At 36.9% G+C, this 16,302-nt stretch overlaps 1 protein-coding gene across 6 annotated transcripts in view; it reads right to left on the reverse strand.

Annotated features, from left to right (window-relative positions):
* The window catches only part of LOC127874092 (interleukin-6 receptor subunit beta-like), a 188,948-nt gene that overhangs the window by 99,333 nt on the left and 73,313 nt on the right, over positions 1-16,302 (reverse strand). The window contains exon 2 of one of the 6 annotated variants that reach the window (XM_052418215.1): positions 3,527-3,552. The exons of the other annotated variants lie outside the window; for them this stretch is intronic. The gene's annotated coding sequence lies outside the window, so the exon portion shown is untranslated. The remainder of the gene's footprint in view (positions 1-3,526; positions 3,553-16,302) is intronic. 6 annotated transcript variants of the gene reach the window in all.

Below are 16,302 nucleotides of genomic sequence, written 5' to 3' on the forward strand. Positions count from 1 at the left end.
AGGCTAATCTGGCATGACACTTAACGCACAAGCATAATTATGCCCAGTTTTATCAGAACGGGACTCATATAATTTCATACACTATTAAACATCTGCTAACAACAACTGGCATTCTAAGGCCAAGTTGCCAAATTGACAAACAGTTGACTGAAGTGATCATTTCTCAAAAAAGCCAGCAGCCGTGTAGAATGCATTAATCTATAATTCCTTTCTACTAGGAGTCATTCGAAAATGGAATATACTACCAGACAAAATTAAACATAGTGAATTGTTGAATATATTTAAGTCCAAGCTAACAAAACAAGAAACCGTCAGAGACGGTTGATGCTCCCCAAAGGTTTTTTCTTCACAATATTGCACTATATATTCAGATAAAAGGAAACGTCTTGAGGGGCATAACTTTGGACAAAATAAAACGATGGATGGTTTAGCAACTTAAAAATTTCAAAGGGCTATAACTCTCTAAATAAATAATCTAACACCAGAACCCACAAATAACATGCGCATCTCCTCAAGGCAGTTAAGCTTCCCATAAAGCTTTATTGAATTCCAGTCAGTAGTTGGGGAGAAATAGCCCGGACAAGAATTGCACTATATGTACAGTTTATAGAAAATTTCAAAGGGCCATAACTCTGTGAAAAATCATCTGACCATAACCGGCTGATGATATGCACATCTCCTGTTGGTAGTGAAGCTTCCCATAATGTTTCATTGAATTCCCGTAATAAGTTGCTGAGAAATAGCTCGGACAAGAATTGCACTATATGTACAATGGAAAATTTACAAAGGGCCATAACTCTGTGAAAAATCATCCGACGAGAACTGGCTGATAATATGCACATCTCCTGTTGGTAGTGAAGCTTCCCATAAAGTTTCATAGAATTCCAGTCATTTGTTGCTGAGAAATAGCCCGGACAAGAATTGCACTATATATACAGTTAATGGAAAATTTCAAAGGGCCATTACTCTGTGAAAAATCATCCGACCAAAACCCGCTGATAATATGCACATCTCCTCTAGATAGTGAAGCTTTCCATAAAGTTTCATTGAATTCCAGATAATAGTTGCTGAGAAAAAGCCCGGACAAGAATTGCACTATATGTACAGTTAATGGAAAATTTCAAAGGGCCATAACTCTATGAAAAATCATCCGACCAGAACCGGCTGATAATCTGCAAATCTCCTTTTGGTAGTGAAGCTTTCCATTAAGTTTTATTGAATTCCGGTCATTAATTGCTGAGAAATAGCCCGGACAAAAATTGTGCACGGACGGACAGACGGACGGACAGACGAAGCGGCGACTATATGCTCCCCCCAAAATTTTTCGGGGGAGCATAAAAATTGATTAAGGCACCATCGTACTTTTATGTAGGAAAACGTTATCTTCAAATACTTTATACACGTTTAAGGACTTAAATGAAGCGCTTAATGAACACGTTTACACAAAAAACATCATTGAATCCCAATTGTATTCCTGTGGAGATATTGAATCAAATTACCACTTCCTCCTCATATGTCCTCACTTTGACACAATACGTATTCCTGTGGAGATATTGAATCAAATTACCACTTCCTCCTCATATGTCCTCACTTTGACACAATACGTATTACGTTAATGAACAGTACCTCCAGAATAACCAGTGATGCTGAGCTTGATATTCTACTTTTCGGTAATACAAATCTTCCTACATGCTCAAACATTTATAAAAGAATCCTGGCGACTCCGATTAGTCGTTGTTGTTTTTAATCCTATCCTCCTAATCTACAATCCCTTGTCTTTATTTGCTTATTGTTTTATTATTTTTTATTTTTTCCCTTCTTTTAAAACCTTCGTATATTTATCACTAATATTTTCTATGCCTATCATAAAACTAAGTTTTATTATTCCTAATACACTTCCAATAATGTGTAAACATAATCCCAAGGAGATAAACTATATCAGAACAATTTCTTTTGTTTCAATCCTTTTCTGTATTGTATTGTGTATTTTGATAAATTGTACTTGCCAAAAGAATTAAATAACTAGAAATGGCGCGGCAGAGGCCGACGCGTATCCCCACGCCGCATGTTTGACCCAGGGGCGCCCCAGCGTTGGTAGGTAATGGGGGCCATGCATAGTTGAGATTGATCGTATTGTCATAAGAGAAGTTCAGTATCAATTAGAAGTGAATCGGTGTAGAAATGAAGAAGTTTAAGTAAAAGGCAATTTTGGGTGGGTGTGGCCTATGTGGGCGGGGCGCCCCAGGGTTGGTAATGGGCCAATGCATAGTTGAGATTGACCGTATTGTCATAAGAGAAGTTCAGTATCAATTAGAAGTGAATTGGTGTAGAAATGAAGAAGTTATAGTAAAAGGCAATTTTGGGTGGGTGTGACCTATGTGGGTGGGGCGCCCCAGGGTTGGTAATGGGGCCATGCATAGTTGAGATTGACTGTATTGTCATAAGAGAAGTTCAGTATCAATTTGAAGTGAATCGGTGTAGAAATGTCGAAATTATAGTAAAAGGCAATTTTAGGTGGGTGTGGTCTATGTGGGCGGGGCGCCCCAGGGTTGGTAATGGGGCCATGCATAGTTGAGATTGACTGTATTGTCATAAGAGATGTTCAGTATCAATTTGAAGTAAATCGGTGTAGAAATGAAGAAGTTAATGTAAAATAACATAAAAAAATGAGTGAAAATCTCTGACCCAGCCCCACCCCAACCCCATAACTTTTGACCCAAGGGTCAGATCAAAATTCCAAATAGTGCAGGGTCGCACATATGCTCATAGCTACCATGTGTGTAAGTTTCAAGGTTCTAGTGCTTATAGTGTAGGAGGAGATAGTGGCCAGGACAGACGGACGGACAGATGGCGGAGATAACCACAATATCCCCACGCTTTTCAAAAAGCGTGGGGATAATTATGTTTAAACTGAAGTATTAATTAACACATCAGCAATTTAACCAATCATATAATATTTCCACTTAGTTTTCACAACTACTAGTTTATACTTTGCATCAGACCTTTTTAAGCGCTCAAATTCACTCTGGGTTTCATACATCTTGGTTTGAAGGTAGTTATAATAGTCATGTGGATAAGACCACATTGTGCTGTTGTTGAAGCAGTGAATTGCCCAATTATATACAATAAATTTTACTTATAAACATGAGTGCATAAACTAGAATGGTATTAAAAAGTTGATGGGAAAACACTTAATTGCCTTATTATATACAATAGATTTTACTTTTTAAACATGAGTACATAAACTAGAACGGTGTAAGAAGCTTTGATGCAAAAAACAATGGATGTAATGTAGTTTACAATCAATAAAGATATCAAATACCAATATCGTGAAGACCTATTGTAGCTAACTTCATGTAAAAGCTAAAATAACTCCCTCCGGAGGGTACTTCTATAGAGATTCTGAGTTATAAAATGCCACTTTAATTAGCCAATGCCTCTTGTATCTGCTACTTTCTTTAATGCCAAATAAAGTGATCAAAGACATCAATTATAGGTAAGATAATTACTATCCAGACTCGCTCACCTTGGTGATCATATGGTGCAGACGAGCTGAAAATAGTAATAATATATTGAGTCACATTCTGAGAAAACTGGGCATAATGCATGTGCGTAAAATGTCATCCCAGATTAGCCTGTGCAGTTTGCACAGGCTAATCAGGGATGACACTTCCCGCCTAAATTGGATTTTCGCTAAGAAGTGACTTCATTTAAACGAAAAATGTCGTCCCTGATTAGCCTGTGCGGACTGCACAGGCTAATCTTGGACAACACTCTACACACATGCATTATGCCCAGTGTTCTCAGAACACGACATTATTGTGTGCATGTTGAAATTAACAACAAAAATCATGCAATATTTTCAAGTATATTTTATACTTGATGACACAAATGTCCCTGGTGTAACATTTAACAACATAAAAATGGAGGACAATTTTTTGTCATTTAGATAATGACATTGTGCTTGAGTGTTTCAAGTAGAAAATTTGATACAATGATGGATTCACATTCAATGCCATTTCACTTTTTATAATTGTTGTTTTTTTAGTCATGCAAAGCTTGCAATAGGTTATTATAACTGTTCACTTGCTAGACATATAAAGAACAACAAGCTACTGCCTTATTGGTTTGTCATAAATAAGGTAAAGCTTGCAATAAATAACGCCACAGCTGTTATTTCCTTAGTGCCAAAATAGACCTATTACAAAACGATAGACCAGTAACCCTTTACTCCTTATAAATGCATTTTGAGGCATTTGAAGTCCTTTCGAAAATCAAATTAGATTAAGTCCTTTCTAAATATATTAAAGTTTGAAAGGCCTCATTTCCAATCCTAAGATAATGATGAGTTAAGCAAACAGCATTAAACCTGAACAGACTTGCAGGCAGTTCTGGTTCCATGCTGGTTGCAAAAGCCATTTTCACTTTGCTTCTGATGGGAAAAGGGGTAATAGTTTTTGTCTGTTTATCTTATTAATGATCATTTCATTGTCTAAAGATAAATACTGTGAAACCATTATTATTCGTCTGACATTAATTTTCGTCTTTTTCGTCCTTCAACCGATGGACGAATTCAAGATCCTAACGAACAATCATGTCCCAAATTGGAAACAAATAAGACTGAATTACCGTAGGCATGAGGCATTTAAATCCAGCGTAATCCACGCATATACACAGGGCTCGAAATTAACACTCGCAAAATGCGAGTAAAAAAAGATTGCAAGGTAAGTTATAAGCCACTAGTATTTTTTGCAAGTAAAAAAACAAATAGCGAAAATAAACGAGTTATATTGCTGAATGCCTTTGACGGCATGAACGCTCAACCGTAGGTCAATTTTTTAAACGTCCGAATACCCATATGCGGAAGCGCGCACCTTGTTTGTAGACTGGTATACTTATAGTACAGATACCCGGATGGTATTGATACAAAGAACATGAAACAGTCGACTATTCACACTCAAGTTAAATCCTGTTTTGACACAAAGGGATGTACATTATACAGTGTACTGACAACTGACATTTCCTGTAAAACGCGAATGCAATAAGGCTGTATCGAATGCGTCAACTTCGTTTAGGTATAATAGTGTTGATTAGCGCTAATTGTTAACAACTTTATTACCCATTGTGTGTATTGTGTTTGTCAGGTGTGTTGCAGATTATACAGCCAGCACGCGGCGAATTCGGATTAAAGACAATACTATTAAACGCAATTAAAATATGACAATGTGTGATCAACACATGACTGAAATATATTCTGCGCTTTTATTACAAATTAATAAAAAACATATTTGTGTTTGGTTGTTTGGTTTTAACTGCATCTACTATTTTTGTACATATACATAAAAACCCGTACCTTTGTTTTTTTATAACAAAAACATTATTTTTTATAGATTTAATACTGTTGTTTATCGATAAATGCAGCGTTCCATTCAGAAAAAACACTTAACGAACTAGATCCTCTTTCGTATAATAGAACAAGTTTGATAACTGCATTGACCAAATTTTAATGAAACTAAGGTCATTCAGACTAAATCCCATACTCATGAAAATGCACAAGTGTTAATTTTGTTTTATTTAGCTTACGCTAATTATAACCCATAATGTTCGCACCTTCTCTAACTGGCGCTGATAAAGGTAAGATTGTTATCAGTTTGACTGTGATTGTAATGGAAAAAGACTAATTGGCAATTAGCTTCGTTGTTTAAAACACTGGTTAACAGTTATTCAGTCCCACTTATCCGCTTATCATAACAAAGAACGTGTCAATGACATAAAATAATAAGGGACAGTTACTATCACCTGAAATAACAGACTTGTTCATTGGCATATACCAAACAAGGCCCTCCTCCTGCAAGTGACTACCAAGTGTCACCCCTCTTTCCCCAGCACGATTTTTTCGCAACCGCGTATTTCATGTATTACAAACATTACAAACAAATCAGACGCTTTAAAAAAAACAACAGAAATGGACGAATTTAAGTGCTGACGAAATAGTCATTTTTTTTAAAAGGACGAAATTTCGTGCTTACGAAAATAAATGGTTTCACAGTAATTGCTTGACACTGCATTTTAAGCGTGAATTAATTCTTTGTATGATGTAAAGATAGTTTGTCCATGACATCATACAACTTTTCAGATTCATTGTTTAATATTATACATTTCATCTTACATTATATGAAGGTCAGTAGCAATCAGTTGTTCTTTGAAAGAGTCTTGGAAAAAGCTAGATAAGACATTAAATGCATCTTTGCTATTAATAACAACCTTACATAAAATGTCTATTGATTTTTTTTTCCTTTACAAAATACAATAAGATATAAAGATGTGATTTAAATGTTTGGTCAAAGACACCTGCTTCTTAATAAAATACAATCATTTCATGTATTTTAACCAAGAAGAACAAATGCATGGAAAGTGTATATTTCATGCAAGGACAGATGTAGCATGGAAAGTGTATATTTCATGCAAGGACAGATGTAGCATGGAAAGTGTATATTTCATGCAAGGACAGATGTAGCATGGAAAGTGTATATTTCATGCAAGGACAGATGTAGCATGGAAAGTGTATATTTCATGCAAGGACAGATGTAGCATGGAAAGTGTATATTTCATGCAAGGACAGATGTAGCATGGAAAGTGTATATTTCATGCAAGGACAGATGTAGCATGGAAAGTGTATATTTCATGCAAGGACAGATGTAGCATGGAAAGTGTATATTTCATGCAAGGACAGATGTAGCATGGAAAGTGTATATTTCATGCAAGGACAGATGTAGCATGGAAAGTGTATATTTCATGCAAGGACAGATGTAGCATGGAAAGTGTATATTTCATGCAAGGACAGATGTAGCATGGAAAGTGTATATTTCATGCAAGGACAGATGTAGCATGGAAAGTGTATATTTCATGCAAGGACAGATGTAGCATGGAAAGTGTATATTTCATGCAAGGACAGATGTAGCATGGAAAGTGTATATTTCATGCAAGGACAGATGTAGCATGGAAAGTGTATATTTCATGCAAGGACAGATGTAGCATGGAAAGTGTATATTTCATGCAAGGACAGATGTAGCATGGAAAGTGTATATTTCATGCAAGGACAGATGTAGCATGGAAAGTGTATATTTCATGCAAGGACAGATGTAGCATGGAAAGTGTATATTTCATGCAAGGACAGATGTAGCATGGAAAGTGTATATTTCATGCAAGGACAGATGTAGCATGGAAAGTGTATATTTCATGCAAGGACAGATGTAGCATGGAAAGTGTATATTTCATGCAAGGACAGATGTAGCATGGAAAGTGTATATTTCATGCAAGGACAGATGTAGCATGGAAAGTGTATATTTCATGCAAGGACAGATGTAGCATGTTCTGATAAAGTATCATTTACATCTAAGTATACAAGTGTGTGGTTAGAATATACATAAATACAAGCGTTTTTGAGTGTATACGAGTCTATTGGAAATGTGAATGTACTATATATATATATATTGATTTATACATAAACATGCAATACATGACATTTCCTGCAGTTGATAAAGTAATAAACAGGTTGAATTCAAGTTGACCCAGTGACCTAGTTTTTGATCCCACATGACCCAGTTTCAAAATTGTCCAAGATATAATTTGGAAAATGTTCTGACCAAGTTTCATTAACATTCGGCAATGCATACGGCCTCTAGAGATTTCACAGGGTAAATGAAGACAACACATGATTCACAACAGACTATGAACATGGACAAAAGGTGCATACAAGAGCTCACCATGAGCATTTTGAGATGTGGTGAGCAAAAAAAATAATTGTATTTAACACTAAGTCTTGGTTTTTTATGCAATTTTTAAAAACACTTATTCTCAAATATCACTTTCAAAACCATGCTATATGCCAAATATCTTTTTCAAAGATATTTTTGTTTATAATTTAACTTTTATTACAAAATTGAAAAATTTGGAAAACTTATATTATGTAAAGACCACTCTGATATAATAGTGTTTTTTCCAGGAGGGCAAAGGGGCATGGCGCATTCCTTTCAAAAAGGGCATTTTAACGCGCAGTTAGGCAAAAAAAGGTCAAAAACGTTCCGTGAATATCTGCTTTTAGGAGAAACATTTAATCAGAGGCAGGTGTGCGAAACAAAAAAAAATATAAACACGCAGATTTAATGGTAATTGTATTAACTTACTTTAATTAATATTATTTAATATATATACCTTGCAAGTTCCATGCTGTTTCAAACTTTCAGTAAACTGTACAGCACGACAAACATAATAAAGCAATATATGCATATGAATCTGATTATAAACAGATCCACTAACATATAAGTGAAACCATGTTTGTCTTATCCCGTTTTCTAATGATAATATTGTCAGATTTTTAACTTTGCAAGTAAACTGGCGCTAACGATTTGCAAACACTCGTTTCCGTGGCAATCATCTACTGAGTAGATTACTAATAAATATGTTGTTGGTATCGAACACGTTTTGTGCATCGTTGATTATCATAGGCATTTCATTAATCCCGTCTAAATGTATGATCTCCATTGTTAATTCGATCGTTATTTGCCATTTTTGCCGATAGGCACAATTAATTTTCTGTATAGTCCGCCATCTTGTAAAGTTGTTAAAATGATGTAAGCGACAGTTGTGCATAGCAACGTAAATTCGTATACGTCCGCCTTATTCTCGATTCGCTTTTTGTTTAATTAGTATTCGTTACAGTTATTGTTTCAAAAATAAATTATCTTAAAGACGATAACAACCAAGATAAAACTTTTTTCAAAAATTTATTATGCCCAAAAATAAATGTTTTGATATAACTTAATAATGCATGAAATGCATAAGTTTAACGAGGATAACATCGAGGTTTTCATTACAAGTCTCCGAAATAACTGTCCAAGATTTTATCGTGGTGGAGTACACATTACGGGGTGTGTGTGCTTGCTACAACAAAGCCACTGACATTATCGATTGATATTGACACGGGGTTATTCACGCATGACTAATTCACAACCGCGGGAATCTTCGCTGCCTTAGGGCCATACTCAGATACATTCGGTTTAGAAGTATGGTCAAGCGGCGATAAAGATGTTATCAATAAGGGCGCATGGCGGCTTTTAAGAGGACGGAAAACAGTGGATGCTCATGAAATGGCAGGGCGGCGGCCTTTGGAAAAGGCAGCGTGTCGCTAAATGGCTTTGAAAGGGGCAGCGTGGTGCGGCAAAAAAAGGGCATGGCGCCGCGCCACGCTAAAACGGCCTGGAAAAAACACTACATAACAAGAGATTGCCAAGCAATATGGTCCCCTACCGGTGAAGCTCCACCATTGTCAGATTTTTATTTTTTTATTTGTTGCCATAGCAACCTGAATTCTTGACGTAGGAACAAAATGAAATGATATGCCAAATCTCCATATTGCCATCTATCCATGTTTCAAGTTTCATGAAAAAATATGAAGAACTTTTTAAGTTATCGCAGGATCCAGAAAAGTGTGGCGGACTGACTGACACACCGAGCGCAAACAATAAGTCCCCTCCGGTTTCACCGTTAGGGGACAATAAATTACTTAACTGAGGTATGACAATTTGAATGCCATTTTATGTATTTGTCTTAATAATTCTAATTTCTCGACAAAAAAGAAATGTTCATTGCATAATTAGAAGTTCTGTGAAGAATTTTTTTTAAGTTTTATTCATAAGAGTTTTACAAAGGTTAAAAGTTGTCAATGTATAGTAGAACAACTTTTAGCTGGCAGTATTTTCTCTGCATAACATTACAATTGACAAGCACTTTAAGGTTGCTGTGGCGTAGTGCATATGTTGGCCGCCTAGCAACCGGAAGGTCATGTGTTGTATCCCCACTGCGGAAGCTTTCTTTAGATCTCTCCCCTATAGACACCAAGTAGTGGTTCTAGTCCCAAGAAACGGACCTGAGAGCATTTCAAGTAAGCCTATGGCTTCCCATGCAATTGAGCTAAAAAAAATTTATTTAAACTACTACACAAGCAGACCGCTACTTCCAGTGATTGTTTTTCTTCTTTAGAAAGTACCGAAAAATGGCACTTTCCAAATTAGGAAAAAACAACAAATTTTCAAATTGCTGAAAAAAACAAAAACAATTAAAGGTTTCTGATTTTTTTTTTATTGTTTTCTTGAATAAATAATATTTAGTAAGTTCCCCTTTGCAGCTCAATGGCTTGAATCTAAGTTAATATATTGAAAACACTTAGTTATCAATTTTAAAGTATTTGGGAGCAAACAATCAAATACACCAATTTCCCAATATTAAGACTTCATGACGCCAATTTTCCCAAATTCAGGGGGTTTTGCACATTTTTTTTCCCAATTTGGCTGGTACTGGTACTTGACCCATTGGGCAAAAAAAAAATGCTGATTCCTTCAACTTAAAGCTTATGCTACATACCACCTATATCTGTAGTCAGACCCAAACACATCGATACTGTCAAACATCCATGTTATCACATAATCACTCACTTTCAGCAGATGCTCTCTGTCGTCTCATCAAGATTGATACAAAGTGTACATTTCGCTCCCAAGTTTCACCCTTTAATCGATGATTTTCCAGCTATAGTGACAGACGGTCATATTAGTCAAGTTTCCAATACGATTCAATATAACGCATTCAAAGAGCGGACATATTTAACATAGAGATTCAGTACCTCCAAAGAAAACAGTGCTCTATTCACTATAGATATCAATTAACTATAGCTTCACTGTCTCGAGTGGTGTTCTAAAACAGACCTTTTAATGGCAACAAAAGGAGATCATTTAGTAAAAGAAACATAAAAGCAACCATTTGTTTGCCTTGAGAAACCGTGCCTAAGAAATACTGAGAGGTGTTTTCAAGCAGAAAACAATAAAATCATGAATAGAGAGAACTTGGAAAATAGACATTAGTTGTATTATTCATTAAATAGGTTGAGTCATACAGATTTCATAAAGATTTTTAAAAATAAAACATAAGAGTATTGCTGAAGTGGCTATTTCCTGTCACAATTTATTTAATGTGTTCAGTAAATTTGTTACAAGACAGCCGTTTAACTTTTGAAATAAAACCAAAGCTGTCTCAAGACGGTGAACTCTAATTTTCTTTGGCTTGATATAGTATTATGAACATTCTCTGTCAGTGAGCACGAAAAACAATGCATTTGAATTTTCCATCGAATATGCAGGCCTTGACTAAAATTTCCAGAGCATCTCGCCCTTCACTTTAATCTTCTCGCTCTCTTTATTCTTCAAGGAATGACCAATATATTTAACATTCTTTTTCACTGTTTATGGATTAGCTAAGAGCACTAACCGAGCTCAGCCAATTTCAAGAATTATCTTTACTGTGCCTGTGATGTCATTTAGATTGTCAAAACGAAAATGAAATTTGTTTGTGCACTAAACATATTTTTTGTTTGTTCGAAAATAGTTCACAATTTTTATCAAAGTGGCAGGAGTTCTGGAACTGAATATACATTTCTCAACCGGAAAAACAGCACTTGCCCGGTTGGTCAAGTATTTAACAAACTTTACTTGCCCGACTGTCAATTTCACTCACAAATTAAAACGGTCAAGTGGATTTTTAAAAGACGATATGCATATTTAATGTACATTTTATTTAATACAGCCTTATAGCATGTTGTATTTATGTAAGACGAGTCAAAACACGTCATTTTGGATCTACCTAAAATGTGTTAGTCCAAATTAAGGTCAATGTCACGGTCAAAATAAGGTAAGGGTGATGTGCTGGTATAAGGTCAATGTCAAGGTCAAAATAAAGGAAGAGTGATGTGCTTGTATAAGGTCAATGTCAAGGTCAAAATATAAGGTAAGGGTGATGTGCTGGTATAAGGTCAATGTCATGGTCAAAATAAAGGTAAGGGTGATGTGCTGGTGTAAGGTCAATGTCATGGTCAAAATAAGGTAAGGGTGATGTGCTGGTATAAGGTCAATGTCAAGGTCAAAATAAGGTAAGGGTGATGTGCTGGTATAAGGTCAATTTCATGGTCAAAATAAGGTAAGGGTGATGTGCTGGTATAAGGTCAATGTCAAGGTCAAAATAAGGTAAGGGTGATGTGCTGGTATAAGGTCAATGTCAAGGTCAAAATAAGGTTAGGGTGATGTGCTGGTATATCGTCAATGTCAAGGTCAAAATAAGGTAAGGGTGATGTGCTGGTATAAGGTCAATGTCATGGTCAAAATAAGGTAAGGGTGATGTGCTGGTATAAGGTCAATTTCATGGTCAAAATAAGGTAAGGGTGATGTGCTGGCATAAGGTCAATGTCAAGGTCAAAATAAGGTAAGGGTGATGTGCTGGTATAAGGTCAATGTCATGGTCAAAATAAAGGAAGGGTGATGTGCTGGTATAAAGTCAATGTCGTGGTCAAAATAAGGTAAGGGTGATGTGTTGGTATAAGGTCAATGTCAAGGTCAAAATAAAGATAGGGTGATGTGTTGGTATAAGGTCAATGTCAAGGTCAAAATAAGGTAAGGGTGATGTGCTGGTATAAGGTCAATGTCACGGTCAAAATAAGGTAAGGGTGATGTGCTGGTATAAGGTCAATGTCAAGGTAAAAATAAGGTAAGGTTGATGTGCTGGTATAAGGTCAATGTCATGGTCAAAATAAAGGAAGGGTGATGTGCTGGTATAAGGTCAATTTCATCATCAAAATAAGGTAAGGGTGATGTGCTGGTATAAGGTCAATTTCATGGTCAAAATAAGGTAAGGGTGATGTGCTGGTATAAGGTCAATATCAAGGTCAAAATAAGGTAAGGGTGATGTGCTGGTATAAGGTCAATGTCAAGGTCAAAATAAGGTAAGGGTTATGTGCTGGTATGAGGTCAATGTCAAGGTCAAAATAAGGTAAGGGTGATGTGCTGGTATAAGGTCAATGTCAAGGTCAAAATAAGGTAAGGGTGAAGGTCAAAATAAAGGAAGGGTGATGTGCTGGTATAAGGTCAATGTCAAGGTCAAAATAAGGTAAGGGTGATGTGTTGGTATCTAAGGTCAATGTCAAGGTCAAAATAAGGTAAGGGTGAAGGTCAAAATAAAGGAAGGGTGATGTGCTGGTATAAGGTCAATGTAAAGGTCAAAATAAGGTAAGGGTGATGTGTTGGTATCTAAGGTCAATGTCAAGGTCAAAATAAGGTAAGGGTGATGTGCTGGTATAAGGTCAATGTCAAGGTCAAAATAAAGGAAGGGTGATGTGCTGGTATAAGGTCAATGTCAAGGTCAAAATAAGGTAAGGGTGATGTGTTGGCATAAGGTCAATGTCACGGTCAAAATAAGGTAAGGGTGATGTGCTGGTATAAGGTCAATGTCAAGGTCAAAATAAGGTAAGGGTGATGTGCTGGTATAAGGTCAATGTCAAGGTCAAAATAAGGTAAGGGTGATGTGTTGGTATAAGGTCAATATCAAGGTCAAAATAAGGTAAGGGTGATGTGCTGGTATAAGGTCAATGTCAAGGTCAAAATAAGGTAAGGGTGATGTGCTGGTATAAGGTCAATGTCAAGGTCAAAATAAGGTAAGGGTGATGTGCTGGTATAAGGTCAATGTCAAGGTCAAAATAAGGTAAGGGTGATGTGTTGGTATCTAAGGTCAATGTCAAGGTCAAAAGAAGGTAAGGGTGATGTGCTGGTATAAGGTCAAGGTCAAGATAAAGGAAGGGGATGATGTGCTGGTATAAGGTCAATGTCTCGGTCAAAATAAGGAAAGGGTGATGTGCTGGTATAAGGTCAATGTCAATGTCAAAATAAAGGAAGGGTGATGTGCTGGTATAAGTTCAATGTCCCGGTCAAAATAAGGTAAGGGTGATGTGCTGGTATAAGGTCAATGTCAAGGTCAAAATAAGGTTAGGGTGATGTGCTGGTATAAGGTCAATGTCAAGGTCAAAATAAGGTAAGGGTGATGTGCTGGTATAAGGTCAATGTCAAGGTCAAAATAAAGGAAGGGTGATGTGCTGGTATAAGGTCAATGTCACGGTCAAAATAAGGTAAGGGTGATGTGCTGGTATAAGGTCAAGGTCAAAATAAGGTAAGGGTGATGTGCTGGTATAAGGTCAATGTCATGGTCAAAATAAGGTAAGGGTGATGTGCTGGTATATGGTCAATGTCATGGTCAAAATAAGGTAAGGGTGATGTGCTGGTATAAGGTCAATGTCATGGTCAAAATAAGGTAAGGGTGATGTGCTGGTATAAGGTCAATGTCAAGGTCAAAATAAAGGAAGGGTGATGTGCTGGTATAAGGTCAATGTCACGGTCAAAATAAGGTAAGGGTGATGTGCTGGTATAAGGTCAAGGTCAAAATAAGGTAAGGGTGATGTGCTGGTATAAGGTCAATGTCATGGTCAAAATAAGGTAAGGGTGATGTGCTGGTATATGGTCAATGTCATGGTCAAAATAAGGTAAGGGTGATGTGCTGGTATAAGGTCAATGTCATGGTCAAAATAAGGTAAGGGTGATGTGCTGGTATAAGGTCAATGTCATGGTCAAAATAAGGTAAGGGTGATGTGCTGGTTTAAGGTCAATGTCACGGTCAAAATAAGGCAAGGGTGATGTGCTGGTATAAGGTCAATGTCAAGGTCAAAATAAGGTAAGGGTGATGTGCTGGTATCTAAGGTCAATGTCAAGATCAAAATAAGGTAAGGGTGATGTGCTGGTATAAGGTCAATGTCATGGTCAAAATAAGGTAGGGGTGATGTGCTGGTATAAGGTCAATGTCATGGTCAAAATAAGGTAAGGGTGATGTGCTGGTTTTAGGTCAATGTCGAGGTCAAAATAAGGTAAGGGTGCTGTAAGGTCAATGTCATGATCAAAATAAAGATAGGTTGATGTGCTGGTATCTAAGGTCAATGTCAAAATAAAGAAAGAGTGATGCGTCGGTATAAGGTCAATGTCAAGGTCAAAACAAAGGCTGTTTGTAAAACATGCATGCGCCCCTTATGGGCTGTCAGTTGTAGAGGCAGCCATCGTGTGAATACGGTTTTTGTCACTATGACCTTGATCTTTGACCTAGTGACCTGAAAATCAATAGGGGACATCTGCCGGGCATGATCAATCTACCTATGAAGTTTCATGATTCTAGGCCTAATTATTCTTGAGTAATCATCAGGAAACCATTTTACTGTTTCGAGTCACTGTGACCTTGACCTTTGACCTAGTGACCGGAAAATCAATGGGGGTCATCTGCCAGTCATGATCAATGTACCTATGAAGTTTCATGATCCTAGGGGTAAGCATTCTTGAGTTATCATCCGGAAACCATTTTACTGTTTCAAGTACCTGTGACCTTGACCTTTGACCTAGTGACCTGAAAATCAATTGGGCTCATCCGCCAGTCATGATCAATGTTCCTATGAAGTTTCATGATCCTAGGCGTAAGCATTCTTGAGTTATCATCCGCAAACCATTTTACTGTTTCGAGTCACTGTGACCTTGACCTTTGACCTAGTGACCTGATTATCAATGGGGGTCATCTGCCAGTCATGATCAATGTACCTATGAAGTTTCATGATCCTAGGCGTAAGCATTCTTGAGTTATCATCCGCAAACCATTTTACTGTTTTGAGTCACTGTGACCTTGACCTTTGACCTAGTGACCTGAAAATCAATAGGGGTCATCTGCCAGTCATGATCAATGTACCTATGAAGTTTCATGATCCTTGGCGTAAGCATGCTTGAGTTATCATCCGGAAACCATTTTACTATTTCGAGTCACTGTGACCTTGACTTTTGACCTAGTGACCTGAAAATCAATAGTGGTTATCTGCCAGTCATGATCAATGTACCTATGAAGTTTCATGATCTTAAGCGTAAGCATTCTTGAGTTATCATTCGGAAACCATTTTACTATTTCGAGTCACTGTGACCTTGACCTCTGACCTAGTGAACAGAAAATCAATAGGGGGTCATCTGTCAGTCATGACCAATATCCCTATGAACTTTCCTGATCCCAGGCCTAAGCATTCTTGAGTTATCATCCGGAAACCATTTTACTGTTTTGAGTCACTGTGACCTTGATCTTTGACCTAGTGATCTGAAAATCAATAGGGGTTATCTGCCAGTCATGACAATATACCTATAAACTTTCCTGATCCCAGGCCTAAGCGTTCTTGAGTTATCATCCGGAAACTATTTAGTTGACGGACCGACCGACATGTGCAAAACAATATACCCCCTCTTCTTCAAAGGGGGGCATTATAAGCATAGAAAATATCAAAATATTGAGTATCATGGCTTGGCTTTTTATAATTTATAAACAAATTGGTATTGTTAACATTGAGATTCACACTAAAAC

The sequence above is a fragment of the Dreissena polymorpha genome, chromosome 3 (genome assembly GCF_020536995.1).
Source record: "Dreissena polymorpha isolate Duluth1 chromosome 3, UMN_Dpol_1.0, whole genome shotgun sequence".
Classification (NCBI taxonomy): domain Eukaryota; kingdom Metazoa; phylum Mollusca; class Bivalvia; order Myida; family Dreissenidae; genus Dreissena; species Dreissena polymorpha.